Source organism: Capricornis sumatraensis, chromosome 23 (genome assembly GCF_032405125.1).
Source record: "Capricornis sumatraensis isolate serow.1 chromosome 23, serow.2, whole genome shotgun sequence".
Classification (NCBI taxonomy): Eukaryota; Metazoa; Chordata; class Mammalia; order Artiodactyla; family Bovidae; genus Capricornis; species Capricornis sumatraensis.
Genome location: NC_091091.1, coordinates 47,751,528 through 47,768,497, shown reverse-complemented (window position 1 = coordinate 47,768,497; position 16,970 = coordinate 47,751,528).

The window sequence follows — 16,970 nt, the reverse complement described above, 5'->3', positions numbered from 1 at the left end:
TGCACTAGAGGAATGAGCGTCCTGGATTCTCTCAGCCCTGCTCTTCGGCATCTAAACATCAGGGATGAGCCCATCTCATGCCTTTAACCCCATCTCAAGTCTAGACTCCAAGTACACCGGGTAAGGTCCCACTGTATGCTTCCAATATTCTTCCCACTGCTTTGTGGGGCGGCTTTTGGGGAGGGGGATCCATTTAGTTGTTGCAGCAGGAAAGGAATTCATTCGACTTTTTTGGTGGTTGTACTTAAGCACTGATGCTTTTGAACTGTGATGCTGGAGAAGATTCTTGAGAGTCCCTTGGACTACAGGATGATCCAACCAGTCCATCCTAAAGGAAATCAGGATGGATGCTGACACTGAAACTCCAATACTTTTGCCACCTGATGCGAAGAACTGACTCACTGGAAAAGACCCTGATGCTGGGAAAGTGAAGGCAGGAGGAGAAGGGGGCGACAAAGGATGAGATGGTTGGATGGCATCACTGACTCACTGGACATGAGTTTGAGTAAGCTCCAGGAGTTGGTGATGGACAAGGAAGCCTGGCATGCTGCAGTCCATGGGGTCGAAAAGAGTCAGACATGACTGAGTAACTGAACTGAACAGAACTTAAACACTCACTAATTTTATCAACTTAAAATACTGTTACTCTGGAAAAGATTTTCCAGTTAAATACTTTGGTCATCTACAAATAGTGTCTTTTGTTTCTTTTGTTTTTTTCCATTTCTTACTTCTTATGTCTTATGAAGATAGGTTGAATTGTCATAACCATATGAGAAACCATACAATATAGGATGTGTGTGCAAGCCAACACGGCAGAACGTGCCTGCCATCTACCAAACCACGCCCCTTCCACAAATTTAAACATTGACCTGTTAACTCCAAATGTGCCGTTACTTGCAGGTGGGGCTTTGGGGAAGTAATTGGATTTAGATGAGGTCACAAAGGTGGGGTCCTCCTGATGAGATTAGTGCCCTTACAAGGAGAGGTACCTTTCAGTCAGTGAAAAGGTGGTGCTCTGTGGGCAGAGAGTTCCCAGCAGAACCAATGATGCCAGCACTTTGATCTCATACTTTCAGCCTCCAAAACCATAACAAAGAAATGCCTGTCATTTAAGCTGCCCAGACAGGGATATTTTCCATGGCAGCCCACGCAAATACTATACCCTCAGGGATGAAAACCAGTGGCCTTCTGTAAAATTTAAACAAAGGTTACAGGCAGATGTTAGGAGGGTTACCTTCCACTCCAGGACGGAAGATGAGAGACACATCCTTAATGACATCAAATATTCCCTCCTCTCCACTCAGCAATCTGAACAGATCCCACATACTTGTCCAGACACACACCTTCTTCTCACCATGTAATGAGGGATGGTGCAGGCCCCCAAGTAAACACCAGGGCCCACAGCCAGCCCACATCCAACCTCCAAAACCAAACCCAGCAAAGGCTAGCGCTCACCCCAGCTACATCCACACAGGCCCCTCACTCCCCACAATCAAGGACCAACCAGCCCAAGTCTCAGAAGAGACAACAGAGCCGAGAAGCCTCCAAACAAATCACTTGCTATTCATTCCCTCTTTTCATGTCTAATTTGGTGTATGTTTACTTTCCTTTTCTCACTTTAGTTCTATTTGCCAGCGATGTGTCAATGTTATTGTTTTTGCGCTTACTTTCAAAGAACTAGCTCTTGGAAGTATGCCTCATTCCTATAATTTCTGACTTTTTATTTCCCTCTGTCTGCTAAAGAATAAAGGCTCTGAAAGCATCTGTTCTTTGAAGTTCATTTAAATTTTCTTCGGGGCTTTGGTGAGTGTCCATTTGCTTTTGTATTTGGATGAAAGGGTAATCTCTTAGTTGGATGATTATACCATTTTTATTTATAGACTCCCATGTTACAGAAATTTTTTTTTAGAAATGAGCAATTCCTGCCTTGGCAAAAGAGTCCTGCGTATGTCTGTTTGCTCTTATTATTTATAGTAACAACTTTGCCTCTGCCCTCATTTTATTTGTATCTCCTCCTAATAGTGAATTACTGTCTCTCCCTGTAATTGTGGGGGTTTTTTATTACCCAATCGCCTCTGCTGCTAGTTTCTAATAGATTTTATTTCAAATACCCTAATGCTACTACATTAACTGACCCTATTCAAGAAGTTTAATTAATGCCATGTGTTTATTGTTTCTAATACTTTTATCAAAATAAGTTTATCTTAAATCTTTTTTTATTTTGGGTGGTTCAGTCTATTTTTTCAGGCTATTTAGGTGTAATTTCCATATAATATTCTATTAGTTTCAGATGTGTTGCATAATGACTTGGTATATATATAAAATGAAATGATTACAGTAAGTTAATATCCAGCACCTCATGTAGTCACAAATTCTTTTTCTACTTTAAATTTATTTATTTTTTAATTGAAGGATAATTGCCTTACAGAATTGTGTTGGTTTCTCCATATCAACATAAATCTGTCATAGACATACATATGTCCCCTCCCTCTTGAACCTCCCTCCCATCTCCCTCCCCGTCTCTCCCCTCTAGGTTTTTACAGAGCTCTGATCTGAGTTTTAACTCAAGTGTGCTTAATCTGTTTTCCTACTATATTTTTAAATTTTTCTCTTATTGTACAAGGTTGTCTAATAAGCAATGTCTTGTTAGAATTTAGTTTTCAATCCTGCAGGGACTTGACTTTGATGAGTGAATTTAAACCATTGTGGTTATTGATATGGCAATCACAGCTCCATCACATATTGGTTTTGATACATTAACCATAATCTACCTGGATCTGATGTCTTAAATTACTTGGAAGGTGAACATTCCATTCTCAACACTGCTGTGATCTTAAGACTGCCTATACACACTTTTGGGCTTCCCTGGTAGCTCAGCTGGTAAAGAATCCACCTGCAATGCAGGAGAGCCTGCTTCAATTTCTGGGTCAGGAAGATCCTCTGGAGAAGGGATAGGCTACCCACTCCAGTATTCATGGGCTTCCCTGGTGTCTCAGATGGTAGAGAATCTGCCTGCAATGCAGGAGGCCTGGGTTCAATCCCTGGGTTGGGAAGATCCCCTGGAGGGGAGCATGGCAACCCACTCCAGTATTCTTGCCTGGAGAATCTCTATGGACAGAGGTGCCTGGTGGGCTACAGTCCAGGTGGTTGCAAAGAGCTGGACTCAACTGAGCGATTAAGCACAAGCACAAACACACGCAAACACATACTTTCAGGCAGCCAGTGTCTACAACAGTTACTAGCATCCCAGGAACATCATCCTTCGACACCTTCGTGGAAGACAAGGGCGGTGTTCTCGTCCAGATGCCCTTCTTTTCCATGACTGCAGTCTCAGATGATGGTATTTCTTTTTCAGTGGGTGGTTTTTTGCATCTTGACTTAGTTCATTCACGGGGTAAATATGTATGCAGCTTGCACTCGGTGGCCAACACGGCTCTTAGAACAGGGCATACAGCAGAGGGCAATGAGCCAAGAGCCTCTGGCCAGAGCCTGAGTGCTCCAGTGGGGAGTATGGGCACCAACGGAGTGTGAGAGGTGGTGATGAGCACCACGAGGAGCAGAGGGCAGGACATGCCTGCAGAGAGCTGTTTTCTGTGGTGGTCAAGGAAGTCAACGAATTAAGCTGGCATTTGAAGCAAAATCTGAATGAAGAGAGGAAATAAGCCCCATGAAGAGCTGGCAGGGAGAGTCAGGCAGAGCCAATAGTCAGTGCAAAGGCCCTGAAGCAGGCGAGGTTCATCGGGTTCACCATGAGTTGGGCTGGAGAAAGGGGCAGGGGTTGTGAGACCAGCAATGCTGGGCCGTAGGGGTGGGGGAGAAGGAATGGAAACAGTAAGGAAGCCTTAAGAAGTTTTGAGAAAGTTTTGAGCAGAAAATGAAAGTGAAAGTCACTCAGTTGTGTCCGACTCTTGGCGACCCCACTGACTATACAGCCCATGGAATTCTCCAGGCCAGAATACTGGAGTGGGTAGCTTTTCCCTTCTCCAGGGGATCTTCCCAACCCGGGGATTGAACCCAGGTCTCCTGCATTGCAGGCAGATTCTTTTCCAGCTGAGACACAATGGAAGCCCAAGAATACTGGAGTGGATAGCCTATCCCTTCTCCAGAGGATCTTCCCGATCCAGGAATTGAACCCAGGTCTCCTGCATTCCAGGTGGATTCTTTACCAACTGAGTCATGAGGGAAGCCCCATTTTGAGCAGAGAATTGATTTAAATTTTAAGTGCTATGGTGAAATTTTAAAGGATCCCTCCTCTGTCCAGGCACTGTGGTCATGATGAGGCATTGGCGGGACCTGGAGGTGTTCCATGGCTGTGCTAACAGTGTGCTGATGCGCCGCCTGTGAGGAGAGACAGAGGGAAGCTTAGAGACATGTGCCTTCAGTCGTTGCAGAGATGAGCAGCAGGTTAGACGAGACCAGTAACCCAACCGTGCCCATGAGCATTCTGTTTATGTTTGCTCTATCAGTGTCCATCAGACTTCCCTGGTGGCCTGGTGACTCAGAATCCCCGGGGCAGGCTTCAGTCCCTGGTCCAGGAGGATTCCACGCTCTGTGGGATGAGTAAGCCTGTGAGCCCCCACTCCTGAAGCCCACGCCCCAGAGCCTGTGCTCTGCGGAAAGAGGCTTGTCCTCGCCACCACAGCTAGAGAAAGCCCGAGCAGAGCAATGAGGGCCCAGCTCAGACAAGAATAAATAGTAATTGTTTTTAAGTAACACAAAAGAAACTTTAGAAAAACAACTGTCCGTCACCCCATTCACAGGTATTACTTTTCTCTTAAATTGGTAGTTTCACAGGTCAGCAAAAGTTGACCCATTATTGTGTATTTATTCAAGAATTCTTCATTTCAGGCATGCCCAAGACTTTCTGCTATCTCAGAAGAAAGGGAACGCTGCAGGGAAGTTCTGGGAAGAGCCAGCCCACACAGGGTCTTTGTCACCCACTGTGAGAATGATGGTGTGCTTTATGTTATGGGATGAATCTCTGTCCACGCCCCCCCTCCAGATTCATATATTGAAGCCCTAACTCCCAGCATGTCAAAATGTGACTGCATTCGGGGATAAAGCCTTTAAAGAGATGACTAAGTTAAAATGAAGCTGCTAGGGTAGACCTCAATCCAACGCGACTGGTGTCCCTGTAAGAAGGGGAAGTCTAAACATAGAGGCCGCAGGGAGGGGAGGCCACGTGAGGACCCAGGAGAGGACAGTCATCGGCAGGTTGAGGGGAGAGGCCTCAGCAGAAACCAGCCTCCAGTTCAGTTCAGCTCAGCTACTCAGTCGTGTCCGACTCTTTGCGACCCCATGAACCACAGCATGGCAGGCCTCCCTGTCCATCACCTACTCCTGGAGTCCACCCAACCCATGTCCATCAAGTCGGTGATGCCATCCAACCATCTCATCTTCTGTCGTCCCCTTCTCTTCCTGCCCTCAATCTTTCCCAGCATCAAGGTCTTTTCCAATGAGTCAGCTCTTTGCATCAGGCAGCCAAAGTTTTGGAGTTTCAGCTTCAACATCAGTCCTTCCAATGAACACCCAGGACTGATCTCCTTTAAGATGGACTGGTGGGATCTCCTTGCAGTCCAAGGGGCTCTCAAGAGTCCAGAGCCACCCCTGAATCAGTATCTGGTCTCCCGTCCCCCAGCTGTGTTATTTTGCGATGGCGGCCCTCGAAAACCACCAGAGCCTGCAGTCATCTCCTTTAAGAATTATGAAACCATGATTCCACACTCTTCCTACTTGGTTACAGTGGAGAAGTTTGAAGCTATCTTGATTTTATTTAATAGTTCTGCTGAATGTGTTCCATTTTCTTGTTGAAGGCCCAGAATTTTGTTTTTTTCCCTGGCAATTGAAGGATGCTGCCACAATTCAGGATAATCCAACCTACGGCTGTTGCTGTTTAGTCATTAGATCACGTCCAGTTCTTTCGCCTCTCCATGGACTGACTGTAGCCCACCAGGCTCCTGTGTCCGTGGGATTTCCCAGGTGAGAATACTGGAGTGGGTTGCCAGTTCCTTCTCCAGGGGATCTTCCCAATCTAGGGGTCGTAGCAGAGTGTCCAAGTCTCCTGCTTGGTTGATGGATTCTTTACCACTGTGCCACCTGGGAAGTCCCCGACACATGGCTAGCAAGCCTTTTTTCCCTATCCCGGGTTTTCTGGAAAGTGTTACTCTTGTAAAGGGAAATGCGCTGCCCTGTTGTGAGAGGATCCTGGTCTGGCAGGACTCACGTGGACACAGAGGGGAGCAAGATGACTACAGAGCAGTAAGGGGAGGTCCCTCCAGAGGGGAAGGTGGTGCAGAGAAGGAGCTGGCATCCTGCTTAGGGGAGCAAGACCCCAGGAAGAGCTCTTCATCTTTGCCTGAGTGTAAAAGAAAGGATGACCTGGTATATCCAAGAGTGTGGGGTGAGGACACAGAGGATGTCTAAGAACAGGGAACTTAAGCAAAAGCCCCAGGTGTGAAAAAAAATGAGACGCAGTGAGGCTTGGTGCAGCCAGGATCAAGGGACATGGTGGCCGAGAGACTGGCCCACGCTGGAAGCTGGGGCTGACAGCTATCAAATCTGCACCCAGAAGCACTCTGCACTACAAAGCAGTGGATGCCGACGGGAGGAGTGGGCCAGGAGGCTGCTCTCCCCTCTGCAGATCTGCAGCAAAACTCACCTGGCTGCACGCGCAGAGAGAGAGGTGCTGGATCTGGTAAGGTCAGGAGCCCAGTCGCTTCTCCCAACCTACCTCCTCTGCCTTTGACCCCTGACCCACGTTTGACGCCTGGCTGTCTTTGCCCCACCTTCCTCTGAGAGGAGCTTCATGGTTAAGGAAGCGGCTTGAGCCTGAGGCCTTGGCCCAGGGGTTCCTTGGCCCCTTGCCCACTCCTGACTTTGACCATGACCGTGGCCAGTGGGGGAGTGTACCTTCTGCCTGTGGTTTTACAGGTGGCCCTGGGGGCTGGGCCAAGAAGCTTTAGCGAGTATCCAGGACCTTGGGAGCAAGCAGACACCAACCTGTACAAAAAGAGGGTCCCTTCGGGAAGGAGGGAGGGCAGGGAGGTCTAAGGGCAGGCAAAGCATCAGGAGCCTTTGAAGAAGGACTGATACCACCAGACTTGAGGATGTGGAAGACCTGGATCAGCGGGACTTGCAGGTCTCAGGGCCTTGGTGGTGTTTGCTGTTCAATCTACCTGGAGCATTACTCTTCCATTTTCAAATTTTTCTTTTCTTTTATTACTAGCTACCTAGTATTTATCTTATTCCATTAAGTTGTAGAACTTAACAAGTTCCCCTGGTGGTAAACGACTTTCTTTCTTCTCTCCAGGGGCCTCAGAGTTCTCTTCCCCAGGTCTCTATTTTCTCACATTTTTCTCTCTGTGTTCGTTTCTTCTACCTTCTGGAGGCTATGTCTCCAGCCTTAAATTTCAGCTTTAAATCTCAGCCCCACCCCTAGCCAGACTTGGGATGCTGGCAATTTATCTAATCTCGCTCAATCTCAGTTTTCTCATTGATAAAACTGGGATAATCGTGGCATTTACCTTGTAGGGTTGCCGTGAAAATGACATGCAGTAATGTACATGAGATGGCTGGCAAACAGGAACTGCTTCAGTAAACCTAGCCATCCTCACGTTCTGTTTTATTTGGGTTATACGCTCATGGCCGTCTGGATTAGGAGAATATTCTTGGAATGTCTGCTGTTTGATGACATCCGCGCCAACTTCCGTGTTCGAGAACAGGTGGACGGCTCCGGCCCGATGCCGTGGGTCCCGTGTCCATCTCAGTGCTGCCGCCACATCCTCCTCCATCCCCTTGAGAGCGGGGCAGAGGCCTTGGCCAGAATCTCACGCTTCCCAAGGGAGATCCATTCCAGCGTGAGACCAGCCTCTGCGCTTTTGCTTTTGCTTTGAAACAAGGGATGTCTGCCAGGGATCAGCGGTTCTTCCCAGCTCATCAGGGAGCAGGGTGTCTGGGAGGTGGCTGTGATGTCATAAATACCAGGCCAACCTGGAGAACTCTAAGGAGGGCCCCGTGGTGCAATAAAGCAGCGATGCTGTTGAAGGAACAGTTGCAGGGAGATCTGCAGCCCAAGGAAGGGGCCGCGCAAGGTGTCCACGTCCCCTGGAGGCCGTGCTCCCTTCCCTCCATGCCGCTGCACCCACTGCCCAGCGCCTAACCCAGCGGCCCCCAGAGCGGGGCTGGGCCCCAAGGCCAGGTACACGTGTGCTTTCAGGCACCATACCAGCTTCCTCCTGGAGTAATTAATTTGGTAAATTTTACTGAGCTCCTACTATTGCACACCCATTCTAGGAGCTGTACTCAGTAAACAATACCCATGAAACCCCTCCACTGCACGTGTGCGTCTAAAGGGCTAACTCCCCTGATTGAAGCCACAGTATGATCCGGCGGTTTGGGCTCTGCCGCTGGCCCAAAGCCCACAGCCAGCCAGAGCCTAGCCACCCGCCCCCACCCAGGGCACCCCTCCCACGGCACCTGTTCCATCAGACTGATCCCAAGCCACAGCCTGGACCGCTGGTCTGCTGGTCTGCCAATTCTTCAGCTCAGCCGCTGGTGTGAAATATCATAAAGTCTTTCAGGAGTGTTTTGGAATCCTAGCTTCTGTAGGAGGTGGCTCTTACTGAGAATTTCTTTCCTTTTTCCTTCCAGCCCGACATGATTTCATCAGTATTTTAATGAGTAACAGAAAGCGGGTCTGGGGGCAACATTGCTCATATCTTGCCCCCTCCTTTGTCATCTACTGGGATGCCCCTCTCCTGTGTCCTTTTAAGCTCTCAGTTTTCAGTACATTTAGGGTTGCCCCGCTCAACACCATGTGTCCTTTTAATGACATTTTTTGCTGGATTGTGTAGGCAACCTTTTTTATATAGGAGGTGTTCCTTTGAGATGCTGCCAACCTGATCTCATTGGGAGTTTATGAGAAAACCCAATATGCCCCAGTCCTACCACTGCGGGGGCGCGAGCCAGCAAGCCAGATTTTCCCGCGGCTCCAGCGCAAACACGGCTGAGTGTCTCCCGCTCCGTCCCGCACCGACTGGCTTCAGAGTGGTCTCTGGGGCTCCTCGCTCCTGCCAGAATGCTCATGACATCACTCATATTATTAATAATTACAGGTTATCCACAGATGGACGGGCAGATGGACACACAGCGACAGAGATTTGTTTAATCTCAGCAAGGCCATTTCCCGACATCTTTCTCCATGCCCACTCTTGCTGCCTCCCTGGAGGAAAAATTTTAATGAAAAAAAAACAAAATGTCTATTAAAAAAAATGAAAATCCTATTGGAGGTTTTGTCACACACCCCCTCCCCCCCCCCACAACTTCAGGAGGAAAAAAAAAAAATGACCCATCCCCCTCCCTTCCTCAGTATCATCTGCGAAATATGTTTCTCTGTGAGTCTTTGAACAGTACCCATCTCAGAAGAAAGGCACCTTGCTGTTCCTCAGTGGAGGTTCAGTTTGTTCAAACCTGACCTCTAATCCCAAATCCGGAGAGGGAGGGGGAGTAAGAGTCTGACCTTACACGTCTCACTGCCTGGTCCCCAGTTACTTCCAGGTCTTCCGGAAGAGAAACGGAGCTTCCTTCTGCAGCTGGAGCTTGAACACTAGGCTCCTGTCCTTGGTCAGCTTTAGAGGTGACCATCCCACATGCTCGAGATCTGAGGTCGTTTGGCTAGACCAATGCTGCCCTTGGCACAGACCCAAAAGAGACTTGGGTATGGCAAGCTGCCAGCCAGCTGACCCTAAGAGCTCTGAAGGGAAGAAACTTCTGGACCTCGCGGTAGGGTGGTCCAAATGTTCATGCCTCACATTGTTACTAGCTGCGCTTATGGCCCACACTCCACACTTGCTCAGACTTCACCTGAAGCATCATTGGCCTTTATCCTTCAGCCTCCTCACTCTTTCCTGCTGCTCTGTCTCATCCCCAGCTCCAAACAAGGTGTGCATGCATGTATGCTAAGTTGCTTCAGGGTCGTGTCTGACTCTTTGAAACCCTGTGGACTGTAGCCCACCAGGCTCCTCTGTCCATGGGATTCTCCAGGCATGAATACTGGAGTGGGTTGCCATTTCCTCCTCCAGAGGATCTTCCCGACCCAGGGATCGAACCCACATCTCTTACATCTCCTGCATTGGCAGGTGGGTTCTTTACCCCTAGCACCACCTGGAAAGTCTCACCCCCCAAACACTGCCCAACAGTGAACCCAGATGTAATAAAAATGTGACAATCTCCTCTCCCTGTTCCAGAGAACATGATGTCTCTCCTGCTCAGTTCTGGTTAATCTCTTTGTCTAAGTACAAAACATTTACATCGTGTGTTCTAGGATCTTAAAGGACAGAATCTTAAGAACTTTGCACATCATTGAGCTGGGCCTACCCGGTCCTTAGATGCCCTGTTAGCACCTCTTAGCTCTATGGACTCTGGACTCCTCATATATGTGGTTGTGGATTAAGAAACGCATCTGGTGTATTTGCAGCTGGAGTAAGAAAGACTTAATCACAGCATCTTCCAACTGGAAAATAATTTTCAGAAAACAGCTCACCTTCTAAGTATCTCTACACAAAACATGTTGGAACAAAAGAGCTGCTGATCATTTTTTAAACACTCAGGTATTTGACTGCGTCACCCACCTCATGCTGTGTTCCTGCCAAGGCTCTCCATGTGTGAAAACACCACCTGGCCATCAGAGATTTGGCCACTGGGCTTGGATGCAACTCACTGAAACCTGGACTAAAACTGCCAAACAGTTCCTTATTGCCCAGACTCAGAAATACTGTGTCTTCCGTGGGTTCATCACAACCCCGTGATTATTAACTGAACCTGTATTTTTTCTCTGATAAAACCCAACCCATATAAAATGCTTGAAAGGTTGCCAAAACAGCCATGTTTTAGAATATGCCAGTTCTCAACAGTGGTCTTCATTTATATAGAATGCCTGCTGCATAGTCACTGCTTAAGAAATGCATTTGTCTTCAATAAAAAAGCTGCATAAATATATAAAAATGTGGATTTCATCCTCCAAGTGAAATATCCCTCATCCCAGTGCAAAGGGCAGGGTCATGCTGAAATGAGTTAATGGCAGAGAGAGAAAGCCACCTGGCTGTCCTGTTGAGGCACACAGCTTATTAAATATTGAAACTCTTTAGAAAGATCTGCTGACCGCAGAGTCCAAATCATCTGTGGTGACTGAAAATAGGTGATTTTTGCAAATCGCACTGAGCCATACCTGCCTGCTCAACTGAGGCACCAGCTGCCAGCATCGGGTCATTTTTCCGATGGCACACACAGGTTTATGACGCTTCCTCCCCTGTATTATCAACCAGAAGAAATGCATGTGCAGACCAGTCTGCCAGGCTGAGGCTCTGGTCTGAGGCCAGCCACTGCCGCCCAGCTAACTGGCCCACCTGGGGCTCCCACCTTTGACCTGGGCCTCATTAGCACTGCACTTTTGCCCCCTGAGCCAACGAGGCTGCTGAAATATGAATCAGCTGTCTTCCCCCAATTCCCCATTCCACGAGCAGAGGTGCTCATGAACAGGCAGTGGCCGAAGAGCGCGGTGGGAGAAGAAACAGATCTGGGGAAGCCACAAACTGGATGGTCTACCTCTGGCCAATGGCGATGCGAATTGTGATGCTGTGCATACAAAACCCATCCACCCAGCAGGCTCCTCTGACCCCTTCTGCCAGGGTGTTCAGGCCTCCCCATCCCCACCAGCCCTCTGTGTTCATCCCGTGTGCAACCCCTCAGACGTTACCCTCGCGGACTTGAAACCAAAATGTTCCACCAGTTGCAGATACCACTTATGTTTGAAAGGGAAAAAGTAAAACTGAAAAGTGTGCTGAAATGAAATGCTTCACTTCCTAACTCTAAAATCATGCATGAGCTCATCAGAGCTAGAATTTGTTTGCCGCCAGGCCCCAGTTCTGCAGATACCCGGCGCCTGGGCGGGTCTGCCAGGGAGTCCCTGCACCCTACCCCAGCCCCTGCTCCACTGGAGAGCTTGTAGGGTGCATTCCACCCACCTGCACCCCTCCCCTCGGGTCACACCATCCCCGTGGTCTGGTCTCTTCCGACCCCAGAGGACTCTGATTGCTCTTCATAAGCCAAACATTCCACTCCCTCCTGAAACCCGCCTGCATTTTGGACTGTGACCTTGCTCGCCCTTCTTGAAGCGGATGTTTTCCACATCATCACGCTCCAACTCCACGAGCCTCATCTACGTAGTAGTGCTGAGGCTGGCATGGCAATTCCATTTTTCTTAGCAGCACTCAGACATCATCATTTATCTTAAAAATTGGCACATTTCTCCAAATACATTCATGAGAAGGTTGGGTGTCTACTCCAATGAGAGTCAGAATCTTAAAGAAAGCATCTCCACCTCCTTTTCCACATCCTAAAGCTACTATGAAAAAAAAAAAGATAGGATGATGTGTTCTATGGAGGCAGAGATTTGGGTGAAATAGACATTGAAATGCATAAGGTGAAATATATCCGAAAATATAAGCTCAAAATTTCATTCCGTAATGAAACAAATACTGAGCAGAGGGAAAAATTCTAATCGCATACATAGAGATCAAGAACATATTGCATTTCTATGTAAAACAAACTGATTTCTCACAACTCAGAAAGAAATTAGAATTATTCATTCATAACTTCATAGATGAGGTTTTGCCTCTAACATTCCACTAATCCCTGTTTTCATCACAACTGGGAAAGAAACAGCAGAGCTTTTTACTTTGGGGACATCTGAGCTCCTCAGGGGGAGAAAGAGATGGATTTGGCCTATTTTGTTAAGTGTATCATCAATAATTCTGGGCTAAGGCCATATGCCCCAGTTCCCCTCAAGAAGCAGTGGAATAGAGTCCCCCACATGGCCTACGGCACTGGGCACGCCAGACTCTGCTCCAGAGGGGTGAGGCCTGCAATGAGCCCATTGCCAAGGACAAGAGCATCCAGACATCAGAGGTTGACATCTTGGCTTCAACCAGGTGAGTGGAATCGAACTACACTAGATGAAGGCTCCTGACTTAAAGGAAAGCAGCCTCTTCTTCAAGTGGCAAAGGTCTGTTTACCATCCCCTCCAGAATAAACCCCACCATCTGCAGATAACACTGGCTCTGAAGAGTCACTGCCCATCTGTGAGGCTATCAGAGGTCTCTGCGTCCAGTAAAAAGTATCAGGAACCCCCTGCCTCGAACAACCAGTACCCCAAAGTGAGACAAGGAAATATCACTCTGCCATGCTGAGAAAACACTGCCAGCAGAAGCCAGGGACCCTTGCACGTGGGAGATGTGGCCTGCCAAGACCTTCTTATTGCTTCACTTGGGTTGCTGATTCAGGTTTAAATCAACAAGGACATTGTGTGTGTGTGTGTGTGTGTGTGTGTGTGTGTGTGTGTGTGTGTGTGTGTGTCCATGTGCCATATTCCAACAAGGAGGAGGTGGTTGAAGACAGTTTTAACTGGCCTGAGATCTCTGCCTGGACTCCTACAGTCTGGAGGCATCCATGCCTTCCTTTCTGCGGTGGAAGAGGGGGAGACGGGGAGACAAGTCTCTCTGCCTGTTTTTCAAATCTCCTCTAAAATCAACTGGCAAGGCAGGTTTCCACCAGTTCTTGGATGAAATTCACAGCAGCAGTAAAGCTGTTCAGTCGTGGCTGACTCTTTGCAACCCATGGACTGTAGACTGCCAGGCTCCTCCATGCATGGGATTTTCCAGCAAAAATACAGGAGTGGGTTGCTATTTCCATCTCCGGGGGATCTCCCCAACCCAGGGATCTCCCACATTGCAGGCAGACTCTACTGTCTAAGCCACCAGGGAATCCCGTAAATTCATAGATGGCTTTAAATCCAGGGCTGCATGTTATAGAAGTCAGTTTCCTGGAACCAGAGGCCACCATGAAAGCAATCACCTTGAGCTTGCTGCTCTTTGTAAAGACCCTGAAAACCCCATAGGTCCCCCAGGTCAGCCATCCTCAACGATTCATAACTGTGACTGGTTCTACAGTCATTCACAAATCGCTCCAAACAGGGGGAGGGATGACCACCCCCTTCCCCGGCAACACACATCTAGTTCTTATTGGTGAAAAGTTTCAGATCATCTCAATGAAGTATACTGGCTTAAAATTAAATATCATTTGCAAACACAAAATTTATTTTATAATACTAAGTACAAGAACTGACTTTTCAAAAACCATGCCAGAGGAGTCCAACTAGACAGAATGTTCTTTAGATATGTTATGGGTGAGTTGTGTCTTTTCAAAGATGCTAAAGTCCTAACCTCCAGTTCCTGTGACCCTGTTTAGGAACAGGGCCTTAACAGATGATTGAGTGAAGATGAGGCCATGGGGGGAGGGCCTAATCCACTGTGACTCACGTCTTTAAGGAAAAGGGGAGTTTGGGCACAGCGGCAGACACAGAGGGATGACAATATGGAGACATAGGAAGAAGGCAGAATCTCCAGGCCATGGAGCAACTGAGCCCCCAGGAGCCAGGGGACAGGCCTGGGGCAGACTCCTCCTCACAGCCTTGGAGGGAACCAGCCTGGATTTCAGGCTTTCAGCCTCCAGACTGAGAGGCGGCACATTTCTGCTGTGGGAGCCCTGAGTCTGCGCTCTTTGTCTCAGCCGCTGAGCTGTCTGATACAAGGCGTTTGCCCAGTCCACTCCCTTGTTACATCTACATCTTTGGCAGATCTCACTGGCTCTGTTCTCTTTGGGGGTGGGGACTTTCCTGTGCCCTCAAGACCCCCCTGAACTTCTGTGGGGTAGTTATTAGGTGACTAGTCTTAGGAGACTGAACATACAAACAGATAATGGCCAGATGACGGACGAGAGTGGACTCCGACCTGTGCCTCCAGCTGTGACCATCCCAGGAAGCCAAACCACAGCCTCTGCCATCGTCAGCCCAGAACAGTCAGGGCGGGTCAACAACTGCCAGCTTCCAGGATCCTGGCTCCCACCTCTGATGCAGAACCAACCGGAGAAAGTCAAATACACACCCCAGTCTCCCCACGTGGGATGCTCAGCTTCCAGGAAGCTGCCTCCAGCTTTTCCAGACTCAGTCGGGGTATACCTGGAGCCCACCCCTCCACTGGCTTTTCTACCATAAAGCTCTTCTGGTCCTCCACCTCCTCTGAGTCTCTGCCAAGCATAAGGGATGGTGGCTGAGCCCCTTGCTAAAGCCACCTCTGAACAAACAATCTCTCAACTTTGTTCTGTTTTGGGTGGTCCTCATTTCTCTCTACAGACTGACTCCCATATTATGTCACATGTTCCATAGGGGGGAGCACATTATAGGTTTCAGGAAATAATTTCTGAATGGCATTAATATAAAAATGAATGTACACTGCATTGACATAACAAAAATAAATAAATATTTGTTGAAGGAGTAAATGGGTTTTGCCTAGCTTGGTATCTGAAGACAATGAAACACCACCATGAAATGTATTACTGAGGTGTGCTTGTGTTTGGTACTCTGGGCTTTGGTCAAACTGGGGGAAATGGCCAGATTGTGAGTTTCCAGTTTCCAATGTAACATGCATTATTCTTTCAGCCTTATTTATTGTGGTATTTTTCAAATTATAATAAATTTGCTTTCTTCTGAATATTCAGATGCTTCAAAAGGTGCCCAAAGGATGCAATTAGCCCCTGGGGAAATATGCTATTATGTGTACATATCATGTTTTGCATAGGCTTTCCATCATCTACATAATTTATGTGCTTCTGCATAATTTTGCCTCTTTTTATGTTTTCTATGTGTTTGTGAGATAATCTAGAAGTCAGTTTCCTACTATCACGCACACAGAAAGAACTCGAGTCAGTTCCTTCACCCAATCTGCTTTCCTTCCAATGAACCCTCTTGCAGAAACCTCAGGAGACAGTTGCCTTTCATAGGCACCAAACATCAAGGCAGGAAAAAAGAAGAAGGTTCAGGGAGCTTTCAGGAATGAAATGGAACCTTGTCCATTTTCATATTCTTCTGGGTATTCACTGGGGTCTCTGATGGATGGTGCTAGCATTTTAAAGCTCTTTAAACTGTTTATAATCCTCACTTTGGTTTTGAAACAGAAAAATAATGCCAAAATTAATGGCTTTTTAAAGCTTCTTATGTGAGTTGGTTGCATACAAATTCCTCTAAAACTGAGAAAGTCCCTCATCAAGGGAACAGGTAACTTGTGCACAACTCTGGTTGGACTGTAATTGATTTTTCCTTCTCAGCTGCCTTTTCTATTTTCCATAGATTTAATTTCTGTCTCTCTGTGCTTTCTTTGCTGCTCGAACCTCCTAACAGAGTGGTTGTGGTGTATGGATTTGATGTGCCTTGCTGAGCAGTGACTCCAAGTGGAAAGCAGGCTTTGTCTACAGGTCAGCCCTACAACCTTGCCAGTCCTGTCAAAATTTTCCTAAGTCTCCTTTGTCATGAGGAAATAGTGATATAAACTTAATACCACACATGCCCTTGTCTGGGCCAAAACCTAGACGTAAGGCAGATCAGAGTTTTAGAAATTACCCTACAACTTGCTTCATTCATATAGATGAAAAAATGGAGATGAGGGGAGGTCTGGGAGGACCCTCCCCACAAGCCTGAGTGGTGGAGGAAGGTGTCAGCATCTGCAGGAGTCCCTGAGCTTTCTGACTCCCTGTCTAGACCTATTTTGGAGGGAAATTCAGGTGAGAGCGGCTTTCGCTAATCCACACACATCACGGCCAGGCTATGACACACACTGAAAGAAAGCAGACAGCTGTGGAAGAGGGCGCCGCATCCCCGCCCCCAGGACTGGAGCAAACCCCACTGACCACAGGTGCCCAGAGCTCTTCCAGGTACCCATGAACATGATACATCTTTTCACTGCTCCCCAACCTGGGACATGAGACCCTGAGCAGTTAGACATGACTGGAGAGACCACCAAGGCCACCCCCTGTACTATCTACATAATCTTTGCAAAGCCACACCCAGAAGCCCCCCAAGAGAG